Source organism: Acomys minous, assembly GCF_964271855.1.
Source record: "Acomys minous genome assembly, chromosome: 8".
Lineage (NCBI taxonomy): Eukaryota > Metazoa > Chordata > Mammalia > Rodentia > Muridae > Acomys > Acomys minous.
The window spans coordinates 117,373,315-117,397,344 of NC_140489.1; the positions used below are offsets into that span (position 1 = coordinate 117,373,315).

Genomic DNA, 24,030 nt, shown 5'->3' on the forward strand with positions numbered 1-24,030 from the left:
GTAAATAAGAATGACGTGTGGCTTACACATATGCATGCATGTGTATATGTATGTGTGTATGTATGTATGTATGTATGTATGTATGTATGTACATATGTATGTAAGTTGGAGGTCTTACTGTTGTCCAGGATATTCTAGAACTCTTGGGCTCAAGCAATCCTCCTGCTTCAGACGCTGCATAACTGGCACTGTAGATGCACACTACTGTGTCTGCCTTATGTAGAAATCCTATTTGCCTACAAGTGATTTTCTGATACATACTCAGAAGCAATTGGGGCAAAGGTTTCCCAGTTAAAGTAAAAACTTTAACCTTTATGAAAACACTAGGAGAAAAGGTGACTGTGTTGAAGTGTATTCTTTTACTGAAAACAGTGGCTCATGTGAAGGCTGTAAGAGCCTGTGTTCCTCCCAGTATGACAAGCCCTCCTGTGTGTGAGCGTGCAGATGGGGAGGCTGCGCACACATTCTCCTGAATCAAAGCAATGAACCAGTGAGGAAGACTATGCTCTCGTGGGTAATTCTTTTAGCTTTAGTAAAGGCTCAGAGGCCTTTCAGGCCCTGCACACATCCTGGAGAAAGACTTAGCTTAGGGCTGACAGAACCGAGGGAAGAGCTCGGTGTAGGTACAGCAGAGATGAGTATGCTAGTATTTCCAATCAAATTGTTCTCATCCATGTCCTGGTGAACAACTTAAAAAAAGATTTCTATTTATTAATTATTGTTATTATTATTTTATGTGTAAAGGTGCTTTTGCCTGCAGGGATATCTGTGCGCCATGTGTGTGCAGTACCTGTGGAGACCAAAAGAGGGAGCATTGGAGCTAAACATGTGCGTGCTGGCACTAGAGCCTGTGTCCTCTGCAACACCAGCAGTGCCCTTAACTGCTACGCAGTCTTTCTAGTAGTCTCTGTGGTGAGAAACTTCTAAGTGGCCTGACCCAATGCTATTTTCCTTATAAGGCCTGTTATTTTTGGTGTATGGTTTTTCAGAATACAGAAAAATTCCAGGACTACAGGGTTAAGTATTTCAAATAATCTAACATATTTATACGACGTAGTTGGTTAAAGGCAGGATCGTGTATTTCTCATGAGGTTATGGCTTCTTTTGTGAGCATCCAAAATATACTTTAGTGTAGTGGCTTATCATGTTAACTTCCATTATTTGTTGACTGATATTTAAAGATAAAAATCCATGTGGGATTGAGTTTAGAATTTACAAATTTTTTCATTTCTGTTCATAAGATGGTGCGTATTGGGCAAAGCAGAGAGTGAGGGGAACAAGAAAGTGAAATGAAGCTTATGGGTTTCCCATGAGCTCTTCAGACAAAGTCTACCAGGCTGCTTGCTGATGGAAGCAATGCTGTGCAACAGGCATGCTTGTAACAAGGCTAATGTTTTCAGTTTTCTCCACAAAAAGAGGGACAGGAGAAAAAAATTAATTTTGGTATCACATTAAATGCATCCCATGTTTATTTCTAAAAAAAAATGGTTGAAGAAATGATCTCATGGGAGGGCTTTAATGGTTACCTGAATGTTTGGGCAACTCACCCACTAATGTCAAGAGTTATTTGTTCTGTTGCTGGCTCCAGATGCCTGTTTATACAAACCAAAGCGGCCTCCAGCTGCTCGATCCTCCTTTTTCCTTCTCTTTGTAAGCTGGGAGAGAGTCAATGCTTAAAGGACAAAATTCTAAATTGATTGAGTTACAGATGAATACAGTGTTAATTAAGCCAAGCCATTGTCTTTAAAGTGGAGTCAGTGCATTGGAAGTCAGGTCTCTCTTGCTGTTTAGTCAAGCTGCCTAAGGCTGCAGACTGCCGCCTTACTAGGCTGCTGGCTGTGGGTAGATGCTTTTGTTTGCCGCTGTCGCCAGGCTTGCTGTTAAAAATCACAGCATGGGGCTTAAACTGCTGCAACCATTATCCAGTGCTAACTGTCCCTAAAGGTCTGCTAATAGAACCAGAGGAAAAATATCAATCTTTAATTTTAGACCGGCTGAGTAACCTGTAGCTCCGGCTCATTTTCTCTGTTCAGCCCATTCTGAGCAAGGCTACAGAGATCCTTCGATGGCGGGCCTCAAAAGGGAGTGCGAGGAAGACCGAAAAGACGGGGTATATTTTCCTTAACCTTGTTATTTAAGGGTAGGAGGATCTACAGTAATCCAGGATTGACTAGTTGTGTGCTGGGTGTGGTGTCTCATGCCTTCGGAAGCAGATGCAGGAGGATTTCTGTGAGTTCAAGGCCAGCCTGGTCTACATAGGAAGTTCTAAGCCTGCCAGGACTGTGTTTCAGTTTTGTTTCTTTTTTCCTTTTTTTGTTTTTGTTTTTGTTTTGGTTTTTTTTTTTTCTTTTGATTTTTCGAGACAGGGTTTCTCTGTGTAGCCTTGACTGTCCTGGACTCACTTTGTAAGACCAGGCTGGCTCGAGCTCACAGTGATCCACCTGCCTCTGCCTCCCAAGTGCTGGGATTAAAGGCGTGCGCCACCACGCCCGGCTCAGTTTTGTTTTCAAGGATAGGTTTGTTTGATTTTCTGTAATTCACTTTGTGAATAAAAGCAATCAATGAGGACGTGGTGCCGTGGGCGAAAAGCAGACTTTCTATAGCAAGTAAAAAGTTAAGTGTTTGGTGACAACCACCTTACATTTACCTATAATAAATAGAATTAGGACTTAGCGGCTTCCCGCTTTCCCTCGTGAAGTATGCAAGGCTCCATCACAGTATGGAAAACATTAGACAAGACATCGTGGCTCACTCTAAAGAGGGGGAGACAAAAGAAATTGCTTCTGCAAACTTCCCTTAGCAAGGCAAGTTCCAAAACAGGCCCAAAAGTGCTGAACCAAGTAAATTAGCAAATACTATCTATTACTAAAAGTAATATTCAGTTTGTCACCTTCCTACAGCCTCCAAGCGTATTTCATCTCCTATTCAGTTAAATTAGAAAGCCCGTGACTATACTGAGTTGGTCCCTTTATGAGCTATTAAAGGTGTCGAAGTGGGCCATGGCATGTATGCCTTTTGGACCTAGTCAACTGTTATTGACCCTCCATAGAAAACCTGTTTCTGGTGTTTAGGTGGGGGTGGGGGGGCTGGGGGTGGGGGAGGGGCGGGGGGGTTGTGCTGTAAGTCCCAGCACCCAGTCCCCACTCCTCGAAGACGAATGAGAGGAGGACTGGGGAGTCAGGGCACAGGCAAGTGACAGAACAGTGATGGGAAAGAGCCCAGAGTTCTCACTGGCGCTCTAAACCCTTCCTTGTTACTGTCAGCCATGTGAAGACGAAGCTGGCCGAGGAGGTGATTATGAAGACCCTATATTACACCTTACAGGTTGATAAGATTGGAGTGATTGTATTTGAGTAAAATGTTAATCCAAAGGACGAAAATCTAGAAATAAGATATATATTCTGGCGGGGGAGGGAGCCAGGCGTGGTACGAGTACCTGTAATCCCAGCACTCTGGGAGGCAGAGGCAGGCGGATCTCTGTGAGTTAGAGGCCAGCCTGGTCTACAAAGGGGAGTCCTGGACAGTCAGGGCTACGCAGAGAAACCCTGGCTCCGAAAAACAAAAGCAAAACCAACCCAAAACACAAAGATGCATTCTGATGGCCTTCCAAGGAAGGCGTCAGTAAGACGTCCAACTGCATCTTTTCTAGACTTACCTTGTGTCTGTACTATTCGTCGGCATCTGGCCACACCCTTTCGCTTTAGGATATGTGAAATACTGTTGACCACTAGTGCGTGCATCTTACTTACCCTCTCACCTTTCTGACCATCTTCACAGCTAAGATCTGACGTCTAGCCCTAAAACTCTCTATCCTAGCCCAAAGCTTCTGTTGTCCTTGTCCTGATGGGTCCAGTTTTTAGCATTTTCTTCCATGGCCACTGTGCGATGCGACTCTCCAGAGGGCCACGTCAGAGCAGGCCCAGCCTCATTCTGCCATGACCGTTCCCATCATCACATGGACTTGATCTCGTTCACATTTTATAGAATCGATAAATCTCATCCCTAAAGAGTCCAGCAGGCCTTTGATTCCTGACCTGACATTTGCTAATGCTATTCCTGATGACCTGCCACTACGGATCTGCAGCACTGCACTCTATGTTTGACAACACTCATAATAGGAATCAATATTCAGCATTCAGTAAGTGAGCTGGGGAGTCATTTCACTGCTGCAAAAGGCTGCATTGCCCCTGGGCAGCTGTCAGAACTGGGGAGTTATTAATAGCCCTCTCTCTTCACTTAGCATAGTCAGTAGGGGTCAGGCATGAAATGATTTAATCAGTTTATGATATCTGTGACAGAGAGCACTTAAAATGTAATCACAAAATTTAGGCAGAAGTGTCCCTGGGCTGTTGTAATGTTTTTTTTTGCACTTAATTTTCCCTAATGCCTGTACAGTGTAGTGCACATTGACAACAGACCCTACAACAAAGTGACATATGACTGTGTTGGTGTTATTTCTCCCTTAGCAAAGTTGTGTGTGTGTGTGTGTGTGTGTGTGTGTGTGTGTGTGTGTGTTTGTGCGTGTGTGTGTGTGTGTGTGTGTGTGTGTGTGTGTGTGTGTGTATTTCCCCCTTTAAAAAAGAAGCTGTAAATACCAAAGAATAAATGAGCATAAACCCATAGGGTTGTCTTGACCTGCCTGGCTCAGAAAAATGTGTCTGCCATTGAGGACCCTGGGGTAGATAGGAATCTGGCTGGGCAGGAGAGGCCCAAGCCAAGGTTGTTTTAAAGACAGTGAGAATATCTTGGAGTTCAGAGGGCATCATGCAGATAGGAGAGCCTCTCAGAACACCACCTACAGTCTCATTGGCTCCTAATTCTGGGGATAGAAATTAATATGTATAGTAATGATTATATTTTTATATTTTATAGTAATAATTAATTACCATCACAGCAATAAGAATAAAACTGTTCCGGGCTCGTGGCTGGAAGGAAGCACTGGTGTCTTAACAGGGACCAGTGAAGGTTTACACTAGGGGTTCAAACACAGCCCAGTCAGGGGCTAGAGTAATGGCTCAGTAGCTCGGAGCACTGGATGTTCCTTTAGAGGGCCCAGGTTCAGACCCACATGGCAGCTTACAACTATCTGTAACTCCAGTTCAGGGGATCCATGGCACCAGGCATGCATGTGGCAAAAATACCCATACACATAAAATAAAATAAAATAAAATAAAATAAAATATATAAATCTTTTTATTTTAAAGAGAGAACATGAAAGATCAATCTAAAACATTAAAGATAGTAAGTGAGATTATTACAGGTTAACAACTAGCAATAAACGGAATAGATTTGCTTAGAGTTGGGCTTGCACTCAGAAATAATCAGGGTCAAGTCCCGTCCCTGTGCTGGTCTCCTCCTTTGACATCATCTCATTTCTCAGGTTTATTCTGAGAAGTAAATAAGAGCTTTGGTGTCAGATGTGGTCGGAGATGCTCAAACGATACAATTTCTCTCTTTCCTTATCTCCAAAGGGGCCTGGTTGACTACGATGCAGGAGGAAAGGTAGCTCAGGCAGAAGGTGATCGCCACAACAGCAGGCCCTTCTCTTCTTTCCCGGTTACCATGCCTGCTTCAGCTGCAGACTGACCACTGAGACACACTGATGGGAAGTGTGCACTGTGATGGAAACCAGCAAAAAGCCTGCGATAAGAACATTTTCCTGGTCATTTAGGAAAGTGGAAGAAAGGCAAACAAAGAATATGCCAATTAGAGACTTGTGGATCTAATACTACTAATATTTGCCTTGAAATGGCCTAATTCTTTTACCTAATACTTACTTAGCCAATTCCTTTACTCAGCAACAATTACATACTTAGCATCTGTATTAGTTACTTTTTCAATGCTGTGATAAAACATCATGACCAAAGAAATCTGTAGAAAAAGAATATATTTGGACTTCTAATTCCAGATCACTAGAGCCCATGCCAGTGAGGCAGAGCCATGACCTCAGGACCAGGAAGTGGAAGTTCATGTCTTCAACACAAAACACAGAGCAATAGACTGAACTCAAAACGGTGTGAGTCTTTTAATTCTCAGAGCTTGTGATATACTTCCTCCAGCGAGGCTAGACCTCTTTAGCCTCCCCAAATAGGGACATGAACTGGGGACCCAAGGTTTCAAGTGCTACAGACTATGGGTGGCATCTCTTTCAAACTACACAGTGCTTTACTATGTGCTTTTTTTTTTTATATTGGCATAGAGATGAGGACAGTCAACTCCAGGTACCCCCGTCATCCCTTCATTCCTGGGTGTGATAGAGTGGAAGACAAAGATATGGCTTCTTTCTTTCCTTCCTTCCTTCCTTTCTTTCTTTCTTTCTTTCTCTCTCTCTCTTTCTCTTTTTTTGTCCTGTGAATCTAGAGTTTCAGAGTTCCACCCTTCCCCAATACCCACTTCTCTCCAAGTGCTTTGGTTCTTTGGACCTGTGTTTCTGAGGTAACAAGCCATGTTGTACATGAGACCACAAGTTCTGGTCCAAGGTGGCAACCCAGACTCCCTTCTGAATACATATGTCTTCCCAGGTACTCAGCCAGGTGTTAACTGTGTTCTATGGAAGGACTTCTCAGATGTGGCTAAGGTTCCATGTCAGTTGGCTTGAGATGGAAATTACCTGGTGGACCTGACCCAATGCTGTGACCCTGGTAAGAGATCAGATGTGGAGGAATGCAGCACTTAGAAGCAGGTGAAGGCCCTGCTGTCTTAAAGATGGAGGGAGCCTTGTGGCAAGGAGTGGAGGTGTCTTGGAACCAAAGTGGTCCCTGATGACAGCTAGGCAATGTGGCCTATCCCACAGCTGTAAGCTGAATTTTGACATCAAGAGTGATTTTGGGCATGGTTTTTCTGCAGAGCCTGCAGATGAAAACCCACTACTCACCACCTTAGTCTCAGCCTTATGATTCTGTGAACGGAGCACGAGCCAGGCCAGGCAGTCTTCTGGCTTGCTGAATTTCTAACTCTTGGCTTACACTGAGGACTTGTGCCAATTTGTTATATATCTCTCAGTAGAAGCAGGAAACAGCTTTGATTCGAATCATGCCTCTTCCTTGTTAGAGAAAGCAAGCAATCAAACAAAAATTCATCATGAGCTCTTTCCTGTTTCACTCTTATGTCTTCCTCTGAGAGTTTTCAGTTCATTTGTACAAGACCTGATGGCTACCATCACATGGCAGTGACTTTTTCTTTAGTTAAACGGAGCTGCCTACTTCTTTGGTTTCTCTTTGGGAACTAGTTACTCAAGCATCTCTTTCCCCATTTGGGGGGAATTCTTTACGAGAGGACTATGATTATAGTTTTATAATCCCAAGAAGCCTGATGATGTACATGAGTGGGGAACATAATTTACCCCCAGGGAAAAGAAGAGTCTCTCATGGCAGGAAGGCTCAGTTTCTCCTATCCTGCCATCTGGTCTGACCTCTGATAATAACATATATGCTGTCCTCATTATTTTTTCCCTCCCAACCTTATGTGCAAGCTCTCCCTCTGTCTCTCTTACACTGTGTTGTGAAAGTGGTCAACCGTGAACAGTTCTCATGTAGGAGAGGGACTCATGAGCCTCTCTTCATCCGTGCTAGATTTTGTATGCGTTGACCTTATACAGGACTTTTGCCTTCACAGCCATAGTGAACTGGTGAGCAATAGCTCTGTCATGTCCTTCAAATACTGTCTCACTGCAGACATCCACGAGGCTCTTATCATTACATCTGCCTCCTTTTCCATTGATGCTCCTTGAACCTTGGTGACAGGAGGTGTGATGTAGCTATCCGACTTAGTGTTAAGTACTTCACAGTCTCTTATATTGACCAGCTGAAGTTACCTTATAATGAGGGTGAGGTGATGCTATTAAATTAAAAGCCTAGTGCTGGGTTTGGATTACCTTTTTTTGAGATGTTGATCAGTGGGGTTCTGTAGACACTCCACAAAAATTACAGGCTTTTACCATTACCTTTGGTTCCTATCCAGAACTTGATGGTAAGACCCTGTTGCTGAAAATGCTACATATTTTCATCGTAGGACATGGAGAAATCTAACTAGTACTGGCCTAGAAGTTTTATCCCTATTGGTTAGCTTTCACTGGGCTAGGATGTGCTATGCATGCTACTGGGGCAGAAAAGAACTCAGTAATCTTATTTAGCTGTGAACGCGGCAAACTACAGTAATCATTGATCTGGCAAAATATGCTCACTAGTGCAATAGTGGCACAGCTGTTAAGGGAGTAACCAACCAGTTTTTAAAAATACAAAACAGAACTCATGCCTGATACTGTTAGCTGAACCAAAAGCCTGGGATTGGCTACATCCTAGGTATGGCCTGAGGAGGAGAACATAAGACTGTTATTCTGCTACAATGGACATTGTTAAACTGACCCTTACATTCTTACCTTTACCTTGAGATCAGTGCGCTTCTCATCCTATATTAACTGGCAACATGACTGTCCCATAGTATGTGGCTAGGAGAAGGTTTTTATTGTAGATACGAGAGAACAGCCAGAGACATCTGGAAGAGTTCAGAGCAGAGAGAGAAAGCAGTAGACTGAACATAGCCATGAGAAAAGCAGGAGCAGAGCATAGGAGGGCGAGGGAGAGAGAGCACAGCACTCACGCATGCATAGTGCAAACAGCAGGGTTCTAAGAACATGAGCAGCTGTGGGGAGGGAAGCTCTTGAGCTGGAGAAGGTTAAGGTCGGGAGAAGAACTAGGATGCTGGGCAAGCATGGACTCTGAACTGTGTGACTGGTATTTGTGGTACCCGAGGGAGCCTGGAGGCTGGGATGCGCTTTGGTATGCTAATAGACACCACAGGTAACCATCTGTCCCTCCTCAGTGACAGGGAAATGCCTTCTTTTGGTAGAGGAGAACGAGCTCCACAGGTTTCTGAGGAAGAATGCTGGCTTGTTTGTTTGTTTATTTGTTTGTTTTGTTTTGTTTTTCTGTGTAGCTTTGGCTGTCCTGGAACTCACCCTGTAGACCAGGCTGGTCTCAAATGCAGTGATCTGCCTGCCTCTGCCTCCTGAGTTCTGGGATTAAAGGCATGAGCTACCACCAGGCCTTTTATCTAACCACCAGCGTTCTGGCTTTTTATCTAACCACCAGAATTCTCTAGGTTCAGGAAATGGAGCCTCCTTATCAGCGAAGCTTCATTTTGCTGTAGATGGTGACGAATGCAGATAATGCTTGAATTGCGGCTTATACTTTTATCTCAGGCCTGCCCCACCAGGTTAAAAGTCATGATGTTTAGGAAAAGCAAATTTATTCTATCCTCCTCACTTAGTGTATTGTTCTCATTATCTTTAGAGCCTCGAACTTTTAAAATACAAGTGAGTCATTGTCATCTGAATGCAAAGTAACTTTAGAAAATGGGAGGAGAGAAGAACACAGCTGCGTAGAAAAGGAATGTAGTGGTGGGGGGGAAGGGGGAGGGGGAGGAGAGGAGAGAGGGAGGGAGAGAGGGAGGGGGAGGGGAGGGGCCAGAGTTGCAGAGACACCTGACTGCAGAGCCAATACCAGCAGCAAGAACATCATTAATGCAAAGCTGCACATGTAAAGTTTACATGTAAAATGCTGAGGTGGAGGTGATGGCATGTCGCCCATAGTGTTCCTGAGGAGACACTGACTGACCAAGGGAATTTATAGGCTCTGGATATTGTTTTCTCTGTTACATATGAGCAAAAGACAGTTACCAAATGTCTGCTGATAGTCCACCCAGTGACTCTTGAAGGTGTGTAAATCTAAGTAAATCACATTTTATTATTCTCCCTTTCCCAGTTGTTACATAATTTTGGATTAAGCTAGTGATGTTTTGCATCATACATTGATTGAGGGATACTCAATCCTTGCTTACAATGAGGATCGTGACAAGTTATCAAAGGAAGCCGGGCGTGGTGGCGCACGCCTTTAATCCCAGCACTCGGGAGGCAGAGGCAGGCGGATCACTGTGAGTTCGAGGCCAGCCTGGTCTACAAAGTGAGTCCAGGATGGCCAAGGCTACACAGAAAAACCCTGTTTCGAAAAACCAAAAAAACCCAAAAAAACAAAAAAACAACAACAAAAAAACAAGTTATCAAAGGAAATGTGGGTATTATATGTGTCTTCTCTGTATATTATCAGAGGCAGCCGGGGGTGTGACTTGAGGTTAAAGTTTTAAATTATCCATCCATGAATGTCAATATGTATACATACATATGTACATACATACATACACACATACATACATAGTTATAAGATTTGAAAGCCAGTAGCTTATGAAACATTTTTATAGCATTGTGTTTATCCACACAATTTCAGGTGGTTCTCCATGGCTCGGGAGAAGGTGTATGGCAATAAAGTAACCACATGATTATGTAGTCTTATTGAATTGTGGCAGAAGTCCAGATTTCTAAGAGCTTTATTCTCTCTCTTGCATGGCTGAGACAAAGCACTGGACGCAGGGCTTAGCAGGATTCCACGCCATGGGTGGGCGGGTCTTATAGATCACATTCATTGAATTCACAAATTTCCTCCAGAAACCTGAGCTTGAAGAATTTAAATTCTCATTGTCCAGGTGACTCTAAGCAGATGGCTGGCGCCCACTATTGGAAAGGTTGGAAGTGCTGACGGGAATTGTGCACGTTGCCCCTTGTGTTCTATTGGGCATTACCAGTGGGCCTTGAAGCTCCCTGGAGTTTTATGCATAAGAAAGACAGATGTCAAATTTGCCTTCTTGGGTAGTTTTATCAGGGTCACCTGAGATCTGTATTTAGCATTCAGTTGCAAGACGGAGTTTCCAACAAAAAGTTTCTGGAACCCAGCCAGTCCATTAGCATGGAGACCATGCTTTCTTCAAAATATCCTGGCTGCGCTCTCAACCAAAAAAAAAATGCTTTTTAAAGGAGAGCAATGGAAAGATTAGTGGAAAATGCATGCCACTATACATGAATTTACATGGAAGAATAAAGATCATTATCAGCCCAGTACACTTGGGGACATCACAGGGACGCACTGTGCTGAGGGTTTTTCTGCGTGTTACTTCACTGAATCTTCACACCGGCCCTGGGAATCACATAGTGTTTCCATTTGACACAAGAGAAAAGTGAGGCCAGCGATGACCTACCTACTGCTGTACAATACGCCCGTGAAGAGCTTGCCCTGCCATTTAAGAACCAGCTTAGCTTCTCAGGGTTCCTAACACAGCGTTTGGGAATACATTCGTAGTGGTGAGCAACGGGTGTTTTGTCCAGAGTCGTAGCTCTTCTGAAAAATTCTGAAGAGAAGAAAAAAAAATTAAGCCCCCTTTACTCTGCTTTGTAAATAAATCATGCAGATTGAGCCAAATCACTTTCCTATTTAGGGCTTGGTTTGGGTTTTTTTGTTTGTTTGTTTGTGTGTTTGTTTGTTTTTTGTTTGGTTTGGTTTGGGTTTTGGGTTTTTTCCCCCACTCTCTAGAAATGGAGACTTTGATTTGTTAGCTCTTATAGTCCACAACAACTCCAGAATTCAGGAGTTTTTCCTTTCACACAAAACAGTTTGTTTTGGTAACCGTGGGGAATCAGTTCTAGGGCCTCTATACCTACCAGAGTCTACAGGTGTTCCAGGCTCTTGTGCAAAATGGCACAATATCTGTTTATAACTTCTGCACATACTGCTTATTGTTATTTCCTTGAGCCAGGCACTCATGTAGCCCACTCTGACTTCCAAGTTTCTGTGTAGCTATGAATGATCTTGAACTTCTCATCTTCCTGCTTAGATTTGCCAAACTCTGGGAGGACAGGTGTGTGTCGTCACTCTCAGTTTATGCTCTGCTGAGCTTTGAACCTATGACCTTGTGCATGCTAGGCAAGCACGCTATCAACTGAGCTACATTCCCCAGCCCTCCAAGGATGGTCTTGGTCCTTTTGCCTCGTGGTTAGTGCCGAGATTTTAGGTTTGAGCCAACACGCCTGGCTTTTCATGGATGCTGATCTGTGGGTTACTCACAATACCTCTGGCAAAGTGCGTGAGGGTTGTGTGGAGAGTTGTTAAGTGTATTGATTAGAGAACAGTGTCAGAGGAAAGTTGCATGTGTTTAGTACAGGTGCAGCTTTTTTCCTGAATATTTTTGATCTGTGGTTAGTTGAATCCACACGTGTAGAACCCACAGGACTGGAAAGCTGAGTACGTTCTATGAGTGTGCAGGATCTGGTAGCTGAGACAACTACTCATCTTCAGCTTTTCTATTTATTGAAAATAGATATATTTATATTTCTTTTTGATTATGTATTTTGAAAAATATTTTCAATAAATATAAATATATTGAAAATTAAATATATTTATTGAAAATATATCTTCCAAGAACCATGCCAAATAATTTACATACATCAGCACATTTCATTCTGACAACTGATCCCACTAACATTATTCAAGTTTTACAGAGGAGGAAACTGAGGCACAGAAGGTAAAGTAAGTTGTCTTAGTTTGTTCAGTAGGTGACATTAGAGATGACGTATGAAAATGGTCTGTGTGACTACATTGTAAATGTCTTACCACTGAGCTGTTTGCTTTTTATTACTTAATGGTAGGGACTGTGTGTGTGAGTGTGCATGCCTCTGTGTGTGCATGTGTGTGTGAGTGCATGCATATGTGTGTGTGTGAGTGTGTACGTATGTGTGAGTGTGCATGCGTGCGTGTGAGTGTGCATGCGTGCGTGTGTGTGTGTGTGTGTGTGTGTGTGTGTTATTTAGGGAGATTCCCCCGACCCCTGACAGTCATTGGATGAGTTAGTAATGGCTTTAGAATAAAATGGCAAACATTTTAGAGGAAAAGAATAGGAGAGCTGCAAAGAAAATAAGAGGGACCTGTTAATAACTGTGTTAGTACAACAGCCTTAAACCAGGACTCTTTCTGGCACAGCAGGCTCTGAACTTTTGAGAGTGGGTTTTTAATTCCTATTTAGTTTAGAGGGCACACATTTCAAGACATTTAGCCTAAATACTAAAGCCTTTTTGAAGACTGAATAAAATTTAGTGAGTCCCTTGACATACATTTGTTAGCCAACGTATTCATGTCAAATTCTACTTAACTTGAAATGTGCACAGGGGGAAATGATGCTTCACCAAAGAGTTCAAAGTCAGGATGTTGCGTTGTCACAGACGGATGCTGTGATGTCATTTCAGAGCATGGCCACATCTTTTGTTGACATCTCTGTGATGTGTGTGGCCAGTTGCACAGACTACTGAAATACCTGTAATTGCTCAGTACAATCCTACAATACAGGCAGTCTGCTGACCTCTATGCAGAAGGCTATGTATGCAGATGGTGCACACATTATCTTCATTTAATATGCTGTGATTTAGGGGGAAGGCCCTGTTCTTAGTTACTGTTCTATTACTGTGAAGAGGCATCATGACCCAGGCAACTTATAAAAGAAAGCATGTAATTGGAGGCTGGCCTACGGTTTCCAAGGATGCATCCATGATTGTCACTGAAGTGGAAGTTTCTGGTTTCTTCAAAAACTCAGTTGTATCATGTAATGCTTTGTTGAAAACAGACACATGAGAGGGTGTGTGATGTTTATAAATATATAAATAGAACCACACAGACAGTGAGACGATGTTTTTGCATTGCTACAATGTGCAATGCTTTACTGATCTTCACTTTGTAGAGAGAAACACACCAGAGAATTTCTCATGGTATTCTGGCTGATTCTGGCTGCTTCCACTGACAAGTGTTGATTTGGTGGGGCCTCGCTGTTTCTGTTGGATTGTGCCACTACTAACTATTCATGTTGCTGTTGGGTGTTTGCTATGAGACTGGCCTGCTGGTACCCTGACAATGAAGAGCGGGATCCCCCCAAGAACTACTTCTGGGCATGTCCAAAACCCCCATACCTACTTCTTTCTCCCCTGCCTCTGGTCGGCCGCTTAGAAGGGAGGTAGAAGCATTTAAGATCCCTAACTAAAGTCGGTTTTTGAAAAATCTAAGCCTATACGTCATAGGCAGGTAGGCATGGCACTGGAGCAGTAGCTAAGAGTTTGTGTGTTGAGACAGCCATGAGGTAGAGAAAGAGGGCTACCAGGGCGTTTGAAACCTCAAAGCTTCCCTCAATGACGCATCTCCTAATCCTTCCTAAACAGTTCCACCAGCTGAGAATCAAGCTGTCTAATATGTGAGTCTACCAGGGCCGTTCTCATCCAAACACCTCAGTGCCTATAAATATAGCTAAGGAAAGACAAGGTGACTTTTAACCCTTTGTGATGTATGGGTTCTTGCATGGAACAGATATAACATGCTTCTATTCGGTGCGAGACATCATCTCCTTTTAACTGAGAAATGTGCTTTGAAAATGGCAGTTCCTCACTGTGACTTCTCAGTGTCTATGACAAGATAGGCTGCCACCAAGTCCTTCTCCATTTTTCTCTAGTAAATGTCACAGTTATTCTCATGACTAAAAGAGAATCTCAACTGTTTTATACTAAAATATGAAGAATAAGCTACCAAAGGCACATATTAATCAGTTTAAATTTTATCATGTCACTCTCATAAAGCTTCTTGATTTAAGTGCATATAGGTTACTTTTGGTGTCTGATTGGGTATTCTGGTTCTTAAAATCCATTCTTTTTAAAGTACTCACCATTAATATTAAGTTGTTTGCAAATAATTATAGAGAATCTCAGAAAATGAATGCTTGTTTATTTCTTCCAATAGCATAATTTTAGAACTGTTATTCCTCGTGACCTTTTTTGTTACCTCATTAATTCGTTCTTTAATGTCCATTTTCTCAGGAGCTGTGACTACAGCATTAGATATTTAATAAAATCAAATATTTTCTGTCTTCAAGAAGCTGGGTTTTTCATGGGGAAAATGGGGAGAAAGTAACGAGATCCAACAGTCCAGTGTCAGGCTGGAAGTGTGCATTGGATGCCTGCATCCCTGTGATAGAATGGACCACTTTACCTAAGTTCCTCCTCCTCTTCCTCCTCCTCCTCCTCCTCTTCCTCCTCCTCCTCTTCTTCTTCTCCCAATCTACAAAATAAAAGAAATGCTGCCTACCTGGGAGGTTGTTATGTACACCAATGAGTTAGGACTTACAGAGCCCTTAGTAGTAAGTAGACACAAGGAAATGCTGCCTTGGGGCTTTGTTAAAGATGAGCATTACAACAAGGCAGTGGGAATCAGCCAGAGGAGCCACATTAAAGATGGGAGGAAGGAAAGTAGGGTGGTTCCCACGGAGGAGCCAGATAGGGAAGAAGCGTGGAGACGCAGGGCAGAGTGGGGCGGGGCAGTAGTGAGGACGAGCCTGTAGCTGTAAGCAGAAGCCACCATAGATAGTCTTGATGAAGCGTAGCAGTGACTGACACGCTCACACTCAATTTTGCCATTGATGTTGGCAAGACGGGTTAGAAAGGGGGAATGCTCCAGAGGTAGGTGAGAGGTTGTTGGTGCAGTTCAGATTTAAAAAAAAAAATGATGGGGGTATTCACAGTAGGCAAGGAGAACAAGGAAATTTATTAGAGCAGAGATTCTCAGCCTTCCTAATGCTTCAACCCCTTGATACAGTTCCTCATGTTGTGGTGACCCCCAACCAAAAATTGCTTTCATTGAGACTTCAGAACTGTAACTTTGCTACTGTTATAAATCATGATGTAGATGTCCGATATGCAGAAGGTTTTGGTCTTAGGTGACCCCTGAGAAAGGATCATTTGACCTCAAAGAGGTGGTGGCCCACAGGTCCAGGACCAGTGGATTAGAGTGCTAGTGTGGAAGTAGGCTTGTTGGGATTTGGATTCTAAAGTGCAGCCTAGGGAACGAGCAGGGACAATGTATGATTTGCAGGTCTCTTGCTTCTTTCACAGACCACGAGGAAGCAACAACAACAACAAAATTAGTACAGGGATTGAGACAAAATTAGTACAGAGATTGAGAAGGGGAAATTTGGCTTTGGGTATTTTGAGTATGAGGAGACCGGCTGCCCCCATAGGTCTCTGGCTGTGGGAAGCTCTCAGGGGTCAGGGCAGAATCCGCAGTTGAATTTGAGTCTCCCCTGCTGAATGCAAAGTGAAGCTGAGAAAGTAGGGAAGACTTTAATAAGAACAAATAAGGGGGGGAAAGACATCAGGATGGATTCCTAGTGGTCTGGGTGGATCCTAGTGGCGGTGGGGGGGGGGGGAGGGGGGGAGGAGCTACAACAAATAGACTGAAAAGTAATGCCCCAGGAGGAGGAAAACCAGAAGGTGTTGTCATAGAAACAGAGGGAGGAAAAACTTTCAAGAGCAAAAGAGTGGTCAACCATGTCAAATCCTGCAGAGCTGTTGGGTAGGATGAGGACAGAAAAGTATCCATTGAATCTAGCAACAATGAGGTCATTATTGATTTTGGCCAGAGAGGCTTCCAGGGGCAGGAGGAGAGGCAGCCGCTTTGCGGGAGGCTGGGGAGTAAGTGAGTGGGCGGAGCGAAGTGGGGCAAAGTGGGGCAAAGTGGGGTGAAGTGGGCTTCACCACAATGGAAAATCAGGTAGGCCATCAGCCCAAGAGCGCTGCAGGGTGGTACCTGCCTGGGTCTTTGGTGATATCTTTGTTGGGAAAGCCCCCACCCCCACTCCAGAAAACCGACACAAATCGGGAGGGTCTGTGGCTTTCAGGGAGAAATCAGAGGGCAAATGCCCCTTTCCACAACGCGTGTGACAGCTTGAAAAGTCTTGGCCCTTGTGTTTACCTTCAAGTCTCTACTGCTTGTTTGCTGCTTCGAGTAAAGAGTCACACTCATAGTTGACAAGAATCGGTTATGCAAGCACCTATCTGTAATCTGCCACAGAACGGCCTAGAACAAACGAGAGTGGCAATACACAGCTGCTCCTCTTTCTGCTGTGATTTTCATCTTGTCTTTACGTTTGTGGGGGGCTAGCACTGAAAGGTAGGGGCTGGGAGCATTTCCTGGGGTTTGTAGCTCCTTTTTTTTTGTTGTTTGTTTGTTTGTTTGTTTGTTTCCTTCCTTCCTTCCTGACCTGTAAGAACATCTTGAGGAAATCAACTACCTTTCTTTTCTCCTTCCTTCTCTGTCCTTCCTGCCTTCTCTCTCTTTCCCTCCCTCCCCTCCTTCATCCATGTGTCGCAGAGGAATAACAACAGCAGTAGTCTCCTTTAGGAGGGGGAGCGCTTCTAAAATATGAAATGGTAGTAGTACTTTCTTTGGGGGAAGCACTCCAAGTCCCCTGCATGCTGACCAAGCCCCGGTGCCCTCCAGCACCACACATCTGACTCATCTTCTATTTGCTTATTGCCGATGTATGATCAGTTTAGGTAGATCATTTTTCAAAAGCACTTTAAACTGCTTTCTAGATCCTTTCACTTCATGGTGCTATTTTTAGGATATAACAGATAGACAAAGGAAGAACTTTAAGAATTAGATTAGCCGTTGCTGGCGAAAAATGATATAGAGACGGAAGCTCTCTATTAATTTAGGTTGCTCCCCCTTGCCACCCTACACGTCAGTCAATTAGAAATGTCGCCGAGTATTAAAGGAAAACTTAGGTAAAGCGTTTCCCTTGGGGTGATCAACTGCAGCACTTGTCAGCTCTCTAAAGAGCTCCGCTGCATGATCACGGCTTCCTTGGCGCTTGCTAAGTTTAGATCTTGGGCTGGGCCGATTTACATATATGGGAGGATACAGAGAACGCTTTCATCTTCTGTTAGCCTCAAAGGATGCTTCCTAAAGCAGACATCCCTCTTCAGTAGATGGGTTCAGAGAGACTCATTAATTAATTCTTAGTATCTACTGCAGAGGAGTCTTCAAAGCTTTAGATCCACTGAAGCCATCCCGAGAGCACTGTTGGATTAGCGGCTTGGTCTGCCAGTGGTGTTTTAGTAGCAGGGATGGTGACGACTTCAGAAGGAAGTACTGTGCAGTTATCTAGCTTAGCTTCCTTTCAGAGGATGAACCCCACCTGGTGGCATCTCTGGCGGATTTGTGAGCATCTTCACCAACAGGAAGTGCTCAGTTAAATGTTCAGGTGTGAGTTAAAGCTACCCTTTGTTCTAACTTAGAGAGCAAGCCCCTGTTTTCTCGAAGGGGTTTCTGAGGATTTGATGATAATCCTATGGCTTTTTAAATCATTTTTTCGGACTAGAAGTTTGAATTACTTAATTTCATTTTTGACACCCTGAGGTTTCAGAGGGCTCTATCAAGGACTGGGAGATTGGCATTGCATGACATTCTGGCCAAGAATACTGATTCTATGTGTGTCCTAAGAGCTTGGGTGGCTTTAGTTTGAAAGGGATGGATTGGTTAGTTTGGTAAAGGAAATTTGATGATAGGATGTTGTTCAAGTTGTGCAAAAAAAGCAACTGTTCCTAATAAAGCAATTGGCACCATAATAGAGAAAACTCAGGCACTGCATTGGGAGAGGTACCCTGATGGCAAAACTCTGTCCTCCATCTTCTGAGGTTCCAAATTGATTTAAAAGAAAACAGCTTAAGCTAAAGGAGTTCCTGGGTCTTCCAGTGCTACTGCCTACGAAGCAGCTGCCCAAACACAGAGAAGCTCATAGAGCCGTGGTCCAGGGAGGTGGGGCCACATCACAAGTCAGCCACAGGATTTTGGTATGTGTCATATAAGTGTTGTTCAAATGGTTTTAGTTTTGAAGATAAAGATACCAGATTGAGGGAGTCATGGAGAGCAACTGAGGCAAGCTAATGGGTGGCAGGGTCAGAGTCCCTGCAGAAAGGCCCTAACAGGTCACTACGTGAAACTGATGGGGATACTACAGTTGCTATGGAAACTCTAGGATATTGGAGATGCCAGGAACATGGGAGATCTGCCCAGAAGGGCTGCAGATGTGGAGATAACCCAGGCCTAAGTGAGAAGCTGTATGCGCTGCAGCTGGTGGAGCTGGAGGGGGTACTGGCCAAGCCTTTTGGGGCCCAGCTGATTATATTACAAGCCCCACATGCTGGATATGGAGCTGGGGGATTTGGATTTTCTTTAATGTGTCTGTCTCTTTGCTATGCTCCTGTTCTTCCATTTTAGAATAGGACTGTTAACGCCATGATATGTTGGAAGTCTGTAACTTGTTTTTTATTTTATAGGAACTCAGAGATAAGAAACTTTGGACACAAAGTGTTTGAATGTTTAGGAATGTTGGAGACTTTTGAAAGCTTTTATATTAGGAGATAAATATGAAGTTTGGGGGACAAGGAGTAGGAGGTTATGATTTAAATCAACATTTGAGTATCAGTTTGACAAGAGGCTTAGTTGTGATGGTCCATTTTTGTTGTCAGTTTGATCTTGAATCACCTGGGAAGAGTCTAGTTCAGGTTGGCCTGAGGGCGTTTCTATAGGGGATTATCCCTACCTAGAGATCAAGCAAGCTGAGTATGAGCATGCAAGCATGATCCCAGCTTCATCTGCTTTTGACTATGGATATGACTTGGTGCTTCAAGTTCCTGCTGTCTTGACTCCCTTGCTATGATGGGCTGGAGCTACCTGGAACTGTGAGCTGAAATAAACCCTTCCTCCCCTAGGTTGCACTTGTATGGGTATTTTGTCATAGCAACAGGAAATAGGCTCTATATTTTGCCTGGTAAATCTCACTAGAATTTGGATAAACCTAGTTTTAAACTCGTTTCTGTGCTAGCCAAAATTTTGCAAGTGGTATTCAGTTCTTAAGGAGCCGTGGGAAGATGTTATGTTTGCCTCTTAGGTCTCTTCCCACCAACCTGAGTGTCATCTGTGGAGCCCACATAGCAGAAGCGGGCTGACTCACAGGCTGTCCTCTGGCCGCCACACACATGGCATGCCGTACAGTGTGTACTTACCCACAAAATGAGTATAAAAATACAGTGAATTAATACACTCTTGTGCATTAGTATCTGCAGCTTAGAGAATAAGCTCTTTTTTTGTTGTTGTTTTGTTTTTCGAGACAGGGTTTCTCTGGGTAGCCTTTTGCTGTCTTTGTAGACCAGGCTGGCTTTGAACTCACAAAGAGATAATTAAGCTCTTTAGGACATAGTTTTATCTAATTACTTTGAGTATTTGTTTGCTTGCTTGAGGTGGAGTTTCAGTGAATGTCTTAGTCTGATTTCCAATTTCCAATCATAAGCTAGCCTCCTGCCTCTGTGTCCCTTGGGAGCTGGGACCCAGGTATAGTCCACATACTTGGCTACTTTACCTTTAAGAAAATGGGAGCAAAGTCTATGCTCCTTACTGTTCTCCCAGAAAATCGCCTGTTCTTCTGGATGTCTCAAGGCTGCTAATATTAGTGCTGCTATCGCCCTCGAGCTCCCTCAGCACCCTGGGATGTAATTTGTCTAAGCTTGCAAACTTGAATTCACTTGAAGTGACCTCTGGCTGTTTTCTTATCATCTTATGTCACAGACGGGGCTTCGAGTCCTCTTTGGTTCTTGCTCTTACCTTTCCTGAGAGGAAATTAAATCAGAGCCAACAAGGACTCGATGAGTACTGCCTCCTTCCTGTCACTTTTTATTATTGCCTCACTACTTCCTAGCACCACTATCTGTTTGTCCAAACAGCCTTCTTGAAATCGTTATCAGGGCTGGGCGTGGTGGCGCACGCCTTTAATCCCAGCACTCGGGAGGCAGAGGCAGGCGGATGGCTGTGAGTTCGAGGCCAGCCTGGTCTACAAAGTGAGTCCAGGACAGCCAAGGCTAAACAGAGAAACCCTGTCTCGCAAAAACAAAAACAAAAAAACAAAACAAAACAAAAAATCGTTATCAGTTGCTTTCTTTTCCGCAGCGCTCCGCATCCTGGAATTTGGCCTTTCTGGCACTCTGCCATGGATTCCTACCAGCTTTGCAGCCCAAGCCTGGTGAGGCAAAGTACTTCATAGCTATTACGTCTCACCAGAATGTCAAGTCTGTATTTAGGATGAGCATAGCTCAAGTACAAAGCCCTGAGTTCAACCCCCAGCAGTACCACTGATTGTGGTAGCACATGCCTGAAGTCCCCAGCACATAGGTGGTAGAGGCAAAGGACTCAGGAACTCAATGCCTGGTCAAGTGAGATGGCTCAGTGGGTAAAGTTAATCTCTGGAAACTCTGTGGTAAAGGCAGAGAATCAATCTCAATCAATCTCTCTCTCTCTCTCTCTCTCTCTCTCTCTCTCTCTCTCTCTCAAGCACTTGAGCACACCTCTTCCTTCTCTCCATACACAACATAAATGTAAACAAATATTTTTTAAAAAGAAGTTCAAGGTCATCATTTTCAGCTGCATAGCGTTTTCTAAGCCACCCTGAGCTATATAAAGACCCTGTTTAAGAAAAAGAGAGAGAAATAGACCATCTCAGTCTTCCAGTAGGCTTCCACTCTCCTTTCTGTTTCCCCTCCTTTTTAGTGTGTGTGTGCACAAGGCGCCTATGTGCACACATGTGTGTGCCTATCTATGTTGCTGAGCCGGGGGGCGGGGATTTCTCTGTGTGTCCTTGGCTGTCCTGACAGTAGTTTTCTTTAACTAGCTAGTTCACGAATGACTGACACAGAGGGACTATGATTTATTATTGACCTGTAAGCACTATGCTGGGCAGATTCTGAGCTACTCTAATCCTAGTACCTTTAAAAGCCAATCACTTGCTAATCTGATGACTCCAGGGGCAGCTTCTGCTTCATCAGTCTGTCCTTACAGCCATGTGCTCACTGCGGTCTTGTCTCAAGATGACTCCTCTCTCTCTCTCTCTCTCTCTCTCTCTCTCTCTCTCTCTCTCTCTCTCTCTCTCTCTCTCCCCCCCCCCTCCCTCCTGCTGCTCTGCTGTTTTCTCCTCCCTCGAACCCTAACCCATACATCTTAAACTCTCTCTGCCTCCTTCTTCAGGGATAATTGGGGAACATTCCTTATCATCACGTGGTTACAGGAGATGGTTCAACATTAATAACAATGCCATGGCAGGGTGGTAACCAGATCTCAAGGCACTGAAATTAGCCTTTGAAAACACAGTTGGATCCTCTTCCAACAAATCTGGCAAATCAAAAGACAGTTGACAAGCAAGAGAGTGAACCCTGGGCGGGGCTGGAGAGTGAAAAGGAGAAAACGAAGCCTCTATTCAGAGAGGTCATGGCTGTGACCGTGCTTGCTATATGCAAGTCACTCTGAGGCTTGGGGCCTGGGCAGGAGGCTCACTGGGTTGTTTTGTCAAGGGCTTTGCTTGTCACCTACTATGTCCATGTTGAGCTAATGCAGTGACAAGCTAAGGTACCCTCCCTTCCACTGTACTTTCTGTTGAATAGTTTTTGCAACAGAACAATTCTGTTTGTTTTCTAGTATCCAATCTTTAGTTTGCTTTCTTCTGTAGTTCATTTTCTTAGTGTATTAGTCACTGTTCTGTAGAGTCACAGAACTTATGCCACGAATATCTCTCTCTCATATGTGTGTGTGTGTGTGTGTGTGTGTGTGTGTGTGTGTGTGTATTATTGGAATGACTTCCAGGCTGCAGTCCAGCTATTCCAACAATGCTAGCAGTGAATGTGGAAAGCCCAACAATTTAGCAGTTGCTCACTCCCTCAAGGCTGGATTTCTCAGCTGGTCTTCTGTGTATGCTGGAATCCCTAGACTCCAAAGCTAGTGAAGAAAGGAATGTGCCAGCAAGGGTGATCAGGCCAAAATAAGGAACTCCCTTCTTCCATGACCTTCTGGCAGAAGGTGTGGCCCAGATTAAAGGTGTGCTTTCCTGCATCAAGAGCCAAAGGCCTGTGTCTTCCAGTCCTAAGATCTGAGAATTGAAGGTGTATGTCTTCCAGACTTCATGACAGTGGCTCTCAGCTAGGTGTTGGGTGTGGTGTTTTTTTTTTTTCTCCCTCATTTGACAGGTGAGGAAACTGAGATATGTAAAGGCTGAGTAATTTGCTCAAGGGCACATAGCTTGTTAGCCAGGTATTGCATCTGTATCCAAGCACATGCTATAACTACTGTAATGGCCACCATGTCAACCCCGAGTGAGACTCTGAAGCTAGCAGTCCTGGCGGGGCTGGTGCTGATGGGAAGATGCTGACAATGCGATAAAGATGAATACATTGTGAAACACACAGTCTTTCTTTTGAACATCATTTGATTTAAATACCAGCTTTGCAACTAGTGTTATTCCTACTCTACAGAAGAAGTGGGCTTAAATATTACATTAAACCCCACTGCTACTGAATTACATTTTTTTTTTCTTATAAAAATAAAGCTTTGGTGTCTTACTGCCCAGCAGTGTGGCTATAATTATCAATAATATATTATCGAGTTCTAAATAACCAGAAGAGAGATTTTTTTTGTTGTTCTTTTTTTTTCCCCCGAGACAGGGTCTCTCTGTGTAGCCTTGGCTGTCCTAGACTCACTTTGTAGACCAGGCTGGCCTCGAACTCACAGCAATCGGCCTGCCTCCTGAGTGCTGGGATTAAAGGCGTGCACCACCACCACCACCACCCCCAGCCAGAAGAGAGATTTTTATATCTCACTACAAAGAAGTGTTAACTGCACGAGGTGGTGGATATGCTAATCACCCTGATTTGATTATTACGCAATGTATGCAAGTATGAAAAGCCCACATTGTATTCCATAAATACGCAGAGTCATTATGTGTCAATAAAAATAATCCTATAATCCCACTCTTAAAAAGTATCCATTCCTAATGCTTGGGGGCATATTTCTCATAGGTATGTGTAAAATGTATATTTTAAATAAACAGTACATTGTATAAGCGATTTCAGACTGCAAAGGCATTATATGAGATGGTTTTTAGAATTCTTCCCAGAAGGGATGTTTACGTTTATTAACTTTATAAGGTAGCGTGTTTGTTGAAGATTTATCTCTCTTTTCATTCATGTGTGTGTGTGTTCACCACACATCACATGTAGGGAGACTCTTGAGAAGGCAGGAGAGGGTTTTGTATCCCCTGGAGCTGGGATTGCAGGTGGCTGTGAGCTGCCCAATGTGAGTTCCGAGAACAAGACTCAGGTCCCCTGCGAGAGCAGGAAGTCCTCTTCAACATCAAGCTACCACTGCAGGCCCGCCCTGTAACTTTTTTTTTTTTTTTTTTTTTTTTTTGGTCTTTTGAGACAGGGTTTCTCTGTGTAGCCTTGGCTGTCCTGGACTTGCT

At 43.7% G+C, this 24,030-nt stretch overlaps 1 protein-coding gene across 2 annotated transcripts in view; it reads left to right on the plus strand.

Annotated features, from left to right (window-relative positions):
- The window catches only part of CAMKMT (calmodulin-lysine N-methyltransferase), a 383,933-nt gene that overhangs the window by 180,998 nt on the left and 178,905 nt on the right, over positions 1 to 24,030 (plus strand). The gene's annotated exons all lie outside the window — the stretch shown is intronic.